Here is an 11,685-nt window from a genome sequence, read left to right as displayed (position 1 = left end):
TGTGCATAAGTATTGAGCCAGCCCTCATTTCTTTGTAGAAGAAGTGGTGGGCCTGCAAACTATTTACAGCAGATGGACAATATATGAAAGTCATCTCCTTAAGAAACAGGAAAACAAAATCCAGCAAAGACCTGATACAGGACCTAAGAGATGCATCTGACCCTTCAATTGATCTATTTACTGTTTATTGAAGCCTCATCAGAAATTGTGGCTGTCAGTAAACAGTTCTTAAGCAGAGGAAAAAGGGAAGAAAAGTCTGAGGTATGTCATATTATACTTATATTGATTCTGTTCATCTGGACGTAGTGTTTTCAGTGGGAGAAACGTTTTGTCACTCATCCAAGTGACTTCTTCAGCTGACTGCAGGTTTCCCCAACCTTATAAACAGTACATTTGCATAATGACAGAAACTAGCACCACTGAAGGAACAATGGGCTGTGAGGTCAGTTTTTTGGTCATTAATATGCTAATTGTCATGACCAATGATCAACAACCAATGTTGACCAAAGACATATCCAAGAACTGGACTGAAAATCTGTGACAACAGGTCTTACGAAGTGATGAATTTGAAAGTTGTGCTCCAAATCGTTGTCTATAAGTATGGAGGAGGTCAAGGAGGGAGGTATAACAGTGAGTGTCCAGAGCCATCTGTAAAGCATGGTGGAGGGTCTGTCATGGTTTGGGGTTGCATTGCAGCCAATCTTGATGAAAATCTTGATGGACCCAGAAAAGTACCATCAGAGTTTGGTCCACCATGCATTACCACTGGGAAAGTATCTGACTGGCAATGGGTTCATTTATCAGCATGACAGTGATCCCAAACTGCAAATGCAGTAACAGCATACTTGTACAAAAATTCACACAGTGAAACACTGTCATGGATTTCCTCCCTCAAGCCTGGACCTCAAGATTATTGAAGCAGTATGCGATCATCTTGACAGAGAACAGATCAAAATGCACCTAACATCCAAAGAAGAGCATTGAACAACCTTCAAGAAGCTTTGAGAAGTATTCTGGGCGATCGTGGCTGAAGAGTTGGGAGTTCACCTTGTAATCAGATGGTTGCCGGTTCGAGCCCCAACTTGACAGTCTCGGTCGTTGTGTCCTTGGGCAAGACACTTCACCTGTTGCCTACTGGTGGTGGTCAGAGGGCCCGGTGGTGCCAGTGTCTGGCAGCCTTGCCTCTGTCAGTGCGCCCCAGGGCAGCTGTGGCTACAATGTAGCTGCCATCACCAGTGTGTGAATGGGTGGATGACTGAATGTGTAACGCGCTTTTGGGTCCTTTTACTACTACTAGGGAGTAGTAAAAGCGCTATACAAATACAGGCCATTTACCATTTATTCCTGAAGGCTGCTTTTTTTTTTTTTTTACCTTATATACTGTTTCCATTCATGTTTGCACATTTCAAGAAACCTTCAGAGTGTGCCAGTATAATCCTACTTAAATGTTCAGATTGCCGGTACATTTAAATAATTAACATTCAGTCTTGAGCTGTAGTATTTAAGAGCTGTAGCCCAGTTGGTCCTGATTTTCTATCAAAATTGCAAGAGAAAAACATCTTTTTATTTAACTGGATGGCTGTTATGTAACAAATGACTTAAAAAGTCCAAATTCGACTGTGTATGCAGCTCACCTGTTTGTCTGTTGGCTAAACAGAATTCTGAATAATTCTGAATAAATAATAATTCTGGGAACCCTCACTTTGATTCTCTTGCTGTAGGTAAACCTACAAAGTTGCAGGTATTTAACAAACTCACAGGACTGCTGCAAACAGCTGGAACTTAAGCTTTCCTATGTTTTGTGAAACATTGATTACATTTGTTTTTAGTAACTCTGATTAAAAACATATAACCCATCTGTGGTCTGCTGGCTTGTGTCCAAAGATGGTCCTCATAGTTGAAGCACTGATGACAGGACTCACAAACACTGTAGTGTTTCACCAGAAATGGTAACAAAACCTAAATGTGTGTATTTTTTTCTATGATAAAGAAATCAGTGCAGCAAATTTTAGTTTCATAGTAAATATGTAGGGGAAAAAAACAGAAAACCATTTAATTTGATGAGAGAGTCATAAAGTTACCACAGAACCAGATCCAAGTCAGCAAAAATTCTCTATATTATGTTAAATATAGAGGGATAATATAGATGGATATATAAACCCCTCGTAACAACAGCGAATGCACTTTTGAGAGTATAGTGGTGCAAAAACGATAGGTACAGATCCACAGAGAGGTGAAAGAAGCAGTATGGTTAGATGAGTCATCCTTTGTCATATTCTCAACAAGTGAGGAAATGCATGTTTGGCATCCACCAGGATAACAGCATAGGCCTGAGTGCTTGATCTGAACAGTGAAACAATGCAGTGACTCTGCTGCTTAAGCTTGAATCCATTGAATCCATCCACTGCAAATCAGCGTGCTTTAAATATACAGTATCGTGCTTTCTAACAAACCGAGAGCGAGTCAAATTTACTGATGAGCACACTATTATGGTGATCACATCACAGAGGCTTTGCCTCACATAAATGCTGCGAGTTGTAGAACAGTCAGAAGTATTTCAACAGGGCATATTTCTGCTTCTGAAACAGCAACTAAATGATTTTCAGTAGCTTTTTTTCCAGGGTAAATGTGCACTGTAGCTTTTACAAAATAACTCCCTCGGCTGTGACAGGGCTGTGAGGTTGGTGTGGGAGGGAACTGGAAGAAACTGGAGTGAACTGGAGCATCTAGAATCGATTCCCTCTCTTTCTTTATTATCTCTTGTTCCTCTCCAGGAAGACATGAACCAGATCAGACAACGGGGGAAATCACTCCATTGTCTGTATGCGTGTGTGCGTGCACATGCTTGCGTGCCATCACGTACTGTGTGCATGAATGTGTGTGATCCTGTATAATCTTTGTGAGGAACAGTGGGAGTTTAGGAGCATCGGGTGAGGGTATGACCTGGTTATATTAGGGTTAGGACCTGGTTTGAGGTTAATTAGAAATAATTAGTGTGTGTAGGGCTGTGTAGAACCAAAGGTTAAAGACTGCAAAGGCACTAAAATAATTGTGTGTGTGTGACTTGTGCATGCACATGTGCACATATCTGTGTATGCACAACTATGTTAATGTAAATGCTGTTAAACCGTATGTGCATGTATATGCCTATGATGTGTGGGTGTGATTCACTCTGTTTGTGGTGGGTGTTTTGAAGTGGCTTGAAGGGCATAAATATAGATTTGATGCTTTCTCTCTGAATTCGCAGTGTGAGTGTGAAGAGTACATGTTAGCTGTCGAAGATGTCTCCATTCATGCGCTTACTTTTGATCTTTTTTGCCACTGTAGTGTACATTTTTGAAAAATTAGATGTGAAATGAAATTTCATGATAGGTAAACAAAATAATTACCAAACCATTTGTAATATTACTGCATTTTACACATGTATTTCTTGGGGATACTGGCAGAAGAATCTTCCAGACCAACCGAATCAAGAAATCGCTTAAATAGGGGCAAGGTTTAAATAGCAGTTTGCTGATCTGGACCATTCTGGTGTGTGCTAACACAATACCACAATCTTACCAGGAGAGGAGATCCCAGGAAATTCCCCTTAAGAGAAACTGCAAAAAATTCAAGAGCTACATTTCAGACTCTTCAGGCCTCAGCATGTTAAAGATCATGACAATCAAAGAAAGACTAGGAAAGCCTCTTTTCTCTGGAAAAAGAGAAGTTGTATCTTAACAAACCACAAGAACTCTGGAGCAATGTCATTTGAACAGATTGGAGATTGGTTGGCCATAATGCACAGTGCCACGTTTGGCAAAACCAAAATACAGCCTAACAGCACAAATACTTGATTAAAAATGTCAAGCGTGGTGGTGAAGAGGTCATGATTTGGGCTTGATTTGTGGCCACAGGAGCTGGGTACTTTACAGTCACTGAGTCGACAGTTAACTTCTTTGGATAACAAAGAATTCTTGAGTCAAATGTGAGGCTGATAAACCTTGGACAATGATCCCAAGCACAGCAGAAAATCTGCAACAGAAATGCCGAAAAAGAAAAGAAATAGCTCAAAGTTCAGACCTCAACCTGACTGAAATATTATAGATATTATAACAAAATGACAACTGAACTAAAGCAATGTTGTAAAGAACAGTAGGCCAAAATATTATATATTACATATATTAGCTTCACACCCTGTACCTGTATACTTTACATTGCTTCGCCAAATGGTCAACCACATAACCACAGTCTGTAGTCTGAACATGACCTTTTACCGGTTTCCACGATTACAACACCTAGCCGTTAAAATTACAGCCTTTAATATTTAACGCCCTGAACATATCTGTACCCTCTGTAACTGGAGAATGAACGTGGAGTTGTGTCTGAGTACACACACGTGTGTGTCAGTGTGCCACATCAGATACTTTTACTGACAGAATACGAGGGTGCATGAAAGTGTGTGTTAGTGCGTGCATGCATGTGTGTGTGCAACCTGATGCTGCTTCTCGCACTCTATCTGTATTTAGCATCAGTTACCATCGGGTAGAACAATTAGTCACTGAGGAGAGAGGCCAAGCAGGAGGAAGTTTAATGTGTAACACACAAACCTGTAGCTAATTAGATCATTTATTTAATTAATTACTTTCCAAGAGAAGAAATAGAGAAGCAGTAAGGTCGAAATATATGCTTTTACTGATATGCAAATCCCATTTTAACCGTGGTGATTAAAACAGATACTTTGGTCCCATTTATTTAGCTGAATCACAGCTAAATAGTTTGACAGGAATAAAAATTATTTTTGCACTAACAAGGTGGTTCTGCACATCACAGTGTGCAGTATGTTCTTTTTTCTGAGAAAACTGGATAACTGGAGGACAAAAAAAGAAGTGACAGCCCCCCGCCCCCCAAAAAAACCTCCACAGCAGTGAGTATAAGACCTGACGCACAACATGAGAGATGCAGAGAAGACCTGAGAAAAAGCTGAAAGTCAAAGACAAAGGTGTAGCTAGTCATTTTGATTTTAATCGAATGAAGAAATTGTAAAAATGGCCATAAAATCCAAATTGGAAAAAGTAGCTACTAAACAGGACCCACTCAAAATCAGGCCAGCAAAGAAAAACACAGCTAATGTTAACATAACATAACTGACGTCCCCTAGCGACACACAAGAGTATATATTGATATAGGAGACACATAAAAAGGGGAAAACTAACACAAACAACAACCAAAAAGCCCTAACGTAGCATAACAATTTTTTTTACAAACCAACATTTATCATATTTATCATATTTATATAATCACATTTGCCATGACCCTCTCAACCAGCCAACCAGTCCTCTTGAGCTTAGGGAAACACAAGTAGCATTTGAGCCAATGGTGTTGAATTTGATGGAACTGTGAATGCAGATCAAATTTTAGATCTGTAAATCACACTGCACACTGTGCACACACCGGAAATTGAGTAGAAGCATACCTGGAGAGAGAAAACACAACATGCAATGCTATCAGTCATGGATTGGCCTCCCCAGAACCTTAACATACCAAGGAACAAATATCCAAAGAAGAGCTTTGAATGTCCTTCAAGAAGGACATGGAGAGCCATATCTGAAGGCTTCTACTTTCACTGGTTTTTTTTCGCCCTTCCTGACACAACTCCAGAAATAGTTGTGCCTTCTCCCAGGATCAAACTAGAGAACTACTGTTTGTTAGGTGAATTTATAAACCACTACACTATGGAGCCAGTCAAAGAAATGACTAAAAAACTGGCCTAAGAGAGATGTGTAAATGTGGCCATTGCAAATATTTAAACATACTGACTTTCAACCTCATTAAAACTGTACAAAAATTTTAAAAAGATCAAAATCAGGCCACTTCTATAAAATTGTTGCGACTCATAAACAAGTACCACAAGTGATAACACCTGACTCATCTCCATGTCACGATTAAAATGACAAAAGGGAATTAAATGTCGCAAAGGACTCTTTTACACTTCAACCTAGTGCACATATAAAGGTATAGGGCTGTTTTTCACAATCTTGCTTGAACATATATTCTTTATTCTTGCTCTATAATTAGCTAGTAATATCTGGACTTGTTATTGCCCTGTTGAAGGTGCACCTAAAGTCCGTATGTGCTGCTCCTAATGCGAACTGTCACTATCGCGCTCTCTGCTCCTTGTATAATTTTAATTTGTCCCAGGATGCCTCTCTCAGGTCTTAAGTCCTTTAAGACACCACAGGTTTGCAGCTAAATCTAAACAGAAGGCACAGTAATTACTGCACATTTGATGCCCCAATAATCTCCGCTCAAGTATGCGGGGCTATAAACACCCAATCAGCCAGCTGGTCTCTTACCCATGAGCCTGGTGTACAGTGCATTAAGCAAGTGTACACAATAAGCTGAGCTACAGAGTTTCTGTCGCCCTGCCAGCCAGTTGGAGAGGAGCATTATCCCATCAGAGCTAAGCTTCATCAGAGCTTAGGATTGTACTACTGAGTCAGAGTGTTGCTGTTCTTCCTCTTACCTGCTGCTCTCTGCAAAACAGCATGGTTAACTGACTGGCTGACTGGGAACTTATGGGAAACGAGTCTCTGCTTCAGTAACAGAGTTGGTGAAATGGCCTTCCGCAGATCTCCCTCCTCTACCTGTGCAGGTGAGTGCTGCAGACACAGATAGAAAGGCCTTGTCTCTTTCCTTTGTGTGGCCTGTGTGGCCTGTCCCTCCTGTATCTTCACCTAACAAAAGACAGGACCACTGTAGAGTAACCCACCTTTTGTACCTTCCCTGTTCCCCCAGTGTGTGTGTTTGTGTGGGGCAGCCATCAACAGGCAGCTCTTTACAGCAGGCAGGGTATATGGTTGCATGTGAGTTTAATACAGATATGCAGTCAGGCCCCTCTTGAGCCTCTTGCTGTTCTCAGCTTGTCTCAGAGAGGAAATCCTTTGTCATATTTGAACAGAATTAATCAGTTTTGAGAGATGACTGTTTCTCAGACATGTGCTCTCTCGAGGTAAGCCTCAGGCAGAGCAGTAATCCCAATTTATTTACATGGCTGACTGCTGCTGTGATTCACTGTTAGTCAGGCGAGGAGCCTCCTGGGCCTAAGGTGAAATTTTATTTTTGGGTTTAAACAGCAGGATACTGGCAAGGCAACATTCTCAGAAACTCAGAAAGACATAGGTTAAAAGAAACCGTCCTTTTATGCCCCACCACCCCCACCTGGAGGCTTTCTCTCCCAAAGTCAATAAGAGAATAATGACTGATAATTTATAACTGTCTTTGATCTACTGCCCATGCTACCTTCTTTTTCATTTAATAGTGTGTACAGTATATGTGCATAAAAATACAGACACATGAATGAATCTGAAAGACACAAGCAGAAATCTGTAGTTTTTCTTGGGGGAAAGACATGGTGTGACATAAGGTATTGCCGTTGGTAACTGCAATACCTTATGGTAACTGTGAAGCATGGTGGCTTTGGCCTGCTTTGTTACCTCAAAGCCTGGATGCCTCTAATTGCTGGGAGAAAGCCATTTACCCATATTGTCCATAACAGAGAAAGTCCTTTAGCCAACATTTTGCAAGACTTGTACTGAATAATTTGTTTAATTATTAAGTTATTCAGGTAACATATTGGTACATTAAAAAACTAGTTCTATATGATATTAGACACAAAATACCTTTTACTTCACAGAAAAGTGCCTTCTCGTGGATTAAACATTACCATTATGTAGGCTGGACCATGACTGGTCTTCAAACCATTAACTAAGACTGATATACAAAACCCATCAAGAAATGTGAAATTCATTTTTCATCAAAGGGGACTTTGATATGTGACAAAAATTCTTGTGCAATTCAGCCCAGCTCAGTGCTCAGCTAATGGTGGAAGTCTCCAGCGCTGTAACACAATCATTTTTCCCTCTAATTAGTAGTTAATAACATAAAACCAAATAAGACACTGTTCAGGCAGAGGTGTCCGTGCAATCAGGCAACTAGAGCTGAGGCAGCATGTACTAAAAGCATCAGCATTAAGTCTATGTGCCGTGCTGCTGCCCATTAGCTGTTCTCTGAAAGGTGCCCTTTGTCTCTGCCATTAGAAATCAGTGTGAAAATAGAGAGAGAGTTTATCTTACACAATCATTCTGAGAAACAGACGCTGGATGAAACTGCAAGAGCTTCTGGTATAAAGCAACAAGGAAAGTGAGGAAGCTTTTTTATGTCAGGCACCTCAAAAGAGATACAGCGTCCCAATTTAGAATAATATGTCTCATGGGACACTCCTTGCAGTGCAATCTCTGAACACAAAATACAGAATAAACGTTTTGTATTCACATATTTTCCAATAAATTTTCAGAGTACAGAGATTAAGCTATCACTTTTTCAGATTTGGACCCCCGCATGCTCCCTCTAAGACCCCCTGCTGCTCCCGAGAAACCATTTCATGAACAGTTTGTCATTTGCAAAAAATATATTTAATTACCTGCTGTGTTCTTTTAAGTTGGACTGCCTGTTGGTGTGTATGGCATCAGGGCCATAGGGGACACCTCGGGTAGCAGGGATAACCACAAAGGTGGTTTGGAGTGTATTGAATGGTATTTATTAGAGCCCGAATGAATGATTTTGGCATCTTTTATGGTTTTGGGGGGATACAATATTAGCTTATTAGCAGATATTTGTTGTATAAATGCACAGATACTGTTTGTCCACACACTGAGTTATACTGAGCAGAGAAAATGATGGGGTCATTATGTCACAAGCTAGTTCGCAACTTAATGTAAAGACCGCACTTGACTCATCACCTGCGCGGCTGTGATGCTACTCTGCGATGTGCCGCAGAGAGTGCTGCAAGCAAGGAGTTGGAGCTGCTCTCCTGCTCAAACTGTGTGATGACCATTGTTTGATGACACTTTCGGAATAACCCCTGGCATGTTTTTCTGCATTATGTTGTGTAATGTTGAACAAGCTGATATCTGTGTTAGGCCAATATCAGATGATAATATTGTCAGGCTGTCCTGTGAAGATATGTTTATGTTCTGTGGACTGAATCTGTCAGTACAGTAGTTTTGCAGCTGTGTAAAACTGTTGCAGGTGTTTATTAAAGGTCATGTATGAAGATGGGCGTGGTCTGGCTCAGGACTACTACTATATCGCTGGTACACATTCTTTTTAATTACCTCTGCCAAAGAGGTCATGTTTTTTTAAGCATTTGCATATCATACTGTCTGTAAACATGGCAGCTCACAAAGATTTAAATGAATTCTGATGGCTTACATCCAACAAGATCTCCGAGGTCAACCCAATGATTTATTGGTTGAAAATTGACAAAAAAAAAAGAAGAGATTTTTACAAGTATTGTGTGTATTGTCAACACATAGAAAATACCATTTAAAGATTTCAAATAACATATTTCACCTCTGACCTCTCCTTCAATGTCAATAGATTGATCCGAAGGTCAAAGTGATAAGAATGCTTCATGGAGCTGTTTATTAAAACTATGTTTCCACCTGCTATTATTTATACTGACAACATACACTCAACAAAAATATAAACGCAACACTTTTGTTTTTGCTCCCATTCCCCATGGGATGGACGTAGAGACCTAAAATTCATTCCAGATACACAATATAACCATCCCTCCCAAACAGTGGTCACAAATCAGTCCAAATGTGTGGTAGTGGGCACATCTGCTATATTGAGATAATCCATCCCACCTCACAGGTGTGCCACATCAGGATGCTGATCTGACATCATGAGTAGTGCACAGGTGTATCTCAGACTGCCCACAACAAAAGGCCACCCTGGAATGTGCAGTTTTGTCTCACAGCAAAATGCCACAGATGCCACAAGCAATGAGGGAGCGTGCAATTGGCATGCTGACAGCAGGAATGTCAACCAGATCTGTCGCCCGCCTGTAGCACTTTATATAGCCTCTGTAGAAACTATCTACACCCTCACTTATCTTAACTGCACTACTGTATAGCTCTGTGTAAATAATCATTCTGTACATTCGATAATCTTTAATCCTACAACTGTTTACAACTTGCATAGTTCCCATTTCTGTATAGCTGTATATCCCAGATTCTGTAAAGTTATTTATTTCATATTCTGTATAGTTTTTCATATTTATATCCTGTTCATATCCTGTACATAGCTTGTACTCACTACAGCCTGTACATACTTATAGTTATAGAATATTCACAACATACTTCATACCGTGTACATTATAACATACCATAATAGACCCATTTCTGTAATATACTCACATATCTATATTATTGCTAATATATATTGTAATATATCTATATCACTAAAGCACTTCTGGATGGATGCAAACTGCATTTCGTTGCCCTGTACCTGTGCATATGCAATGACAATAAAGTTGAATTCTATTCTATTCTATTCTGAATGTTCATTTCTCAACCATAAGCCGTCTCCACAGGCGTTTCAGAGAATATGGCAGCACATCCAACTGGCCTCACAACCGCAGACCTTGTGTAACCACACCAGCCCAGGACCTCCACATCCAGCAGGTTCACCTCCAAGATCGTCTGAGACCAGCCACCCAGACAGCTGCTGGAACAATTGGTTTGCACAACCAAACAATTTCTGCACAAACTGTCAGAAACCGTCTCAGGGACGCTCAACTGCATGCCCGTCGTCCTCATCGGGGTCTTGACCTGACTCCAGCTCGTCGCCGTAACAGACTTGTGTGGGCAAATGCTCACATTCGATGGCGTCTGGCACGTTGGAGAGGTGTGCGCTTCACGGATGAATCATGGTTCACATTGTTCAGGGCAGATGGCAGCTGAGAATGTCCCAGTTCTTGCATGCCCAGCATACTCACCGGACATGTCACCCATTGAGCATGTTCGGGATGTGCTTGACCGGCGTATACGACAGCGTGTACCAGTTCCCATGAATATCCAACAACCTCGCACAGCCATTGAAGTGGAGTGGACCAACATTCCACAGGCCACAATTGACAATCTGATAGACTCCATGCGACGATGTGTTGCACTGCATGAGGCAAATGGTGGTCACACCAGATACTGACCGGTTTTGGGTCCCCAGACCCCCAATAGAACAAAAAACTGTAAACTTCCAGGGTGGCCTTTTGTTGTGGGCAGTCTGAGGTACACCTGTGGACTACTCATGGTGTCAGATCAGCATCCTGATGTGGCACACCTGTGAGGTGGGATGGATTATCTCAATATAGCAGATGTGCCCACTACCACACATTTGGACTGATTTGTGACCACTGTTTGGGAGGGATGGTTATATTGTGTATCTGGAATGAATTTTAGGTCTCTACGTCCATCCCATGGGGAATGGGAGCAAAAACAAAAGTGTTGCGTTTATATTTTTGTTCAGTGTATATGCATATAGGGAATGATATAGGGTGATTCTAAATGTCACTAAATGTCACTACTTTGGACCTCTGACCTCGTCTTCAAAGTCAAATAAGGTTAAAAATTCAGAAATTTTCCATTTATCTTTAAAACGATGCTGAAAATTCTACTGTCTTTGTTCGTATTGTATTGTATGTAGGAAATGATGCAGTTATGTGGGGGTTTTGACTATCACATTATAGTTTGCATCCAAATATCATCTCACATTTAACCTCAGATCTCACTTTTACATTTCACATCTGCCTTTCTTTTAATTGTTAAGAGAAATTATTAAGAGAAAGAGAATGAACTGCCT

Source organism: Rhamphochromis longiceps, linkage group LG17, assembly GCF_057381845.1.
Source record: "Rhamphochromis longiceps isolate RC_006_pf linkage group LG17, R_longiceps_female_GT1.1, whole genome shotgun sequence".
Lineage (NCBI taxonomy): Eukaryota > Metazoa > Chordata > Actinopteri > Cichliformes > Cichlidae > Rhamphochromis > Rhamphochromis longiceps.
This window is presented reverse-complemented; position numbering follows the sequence as displayed.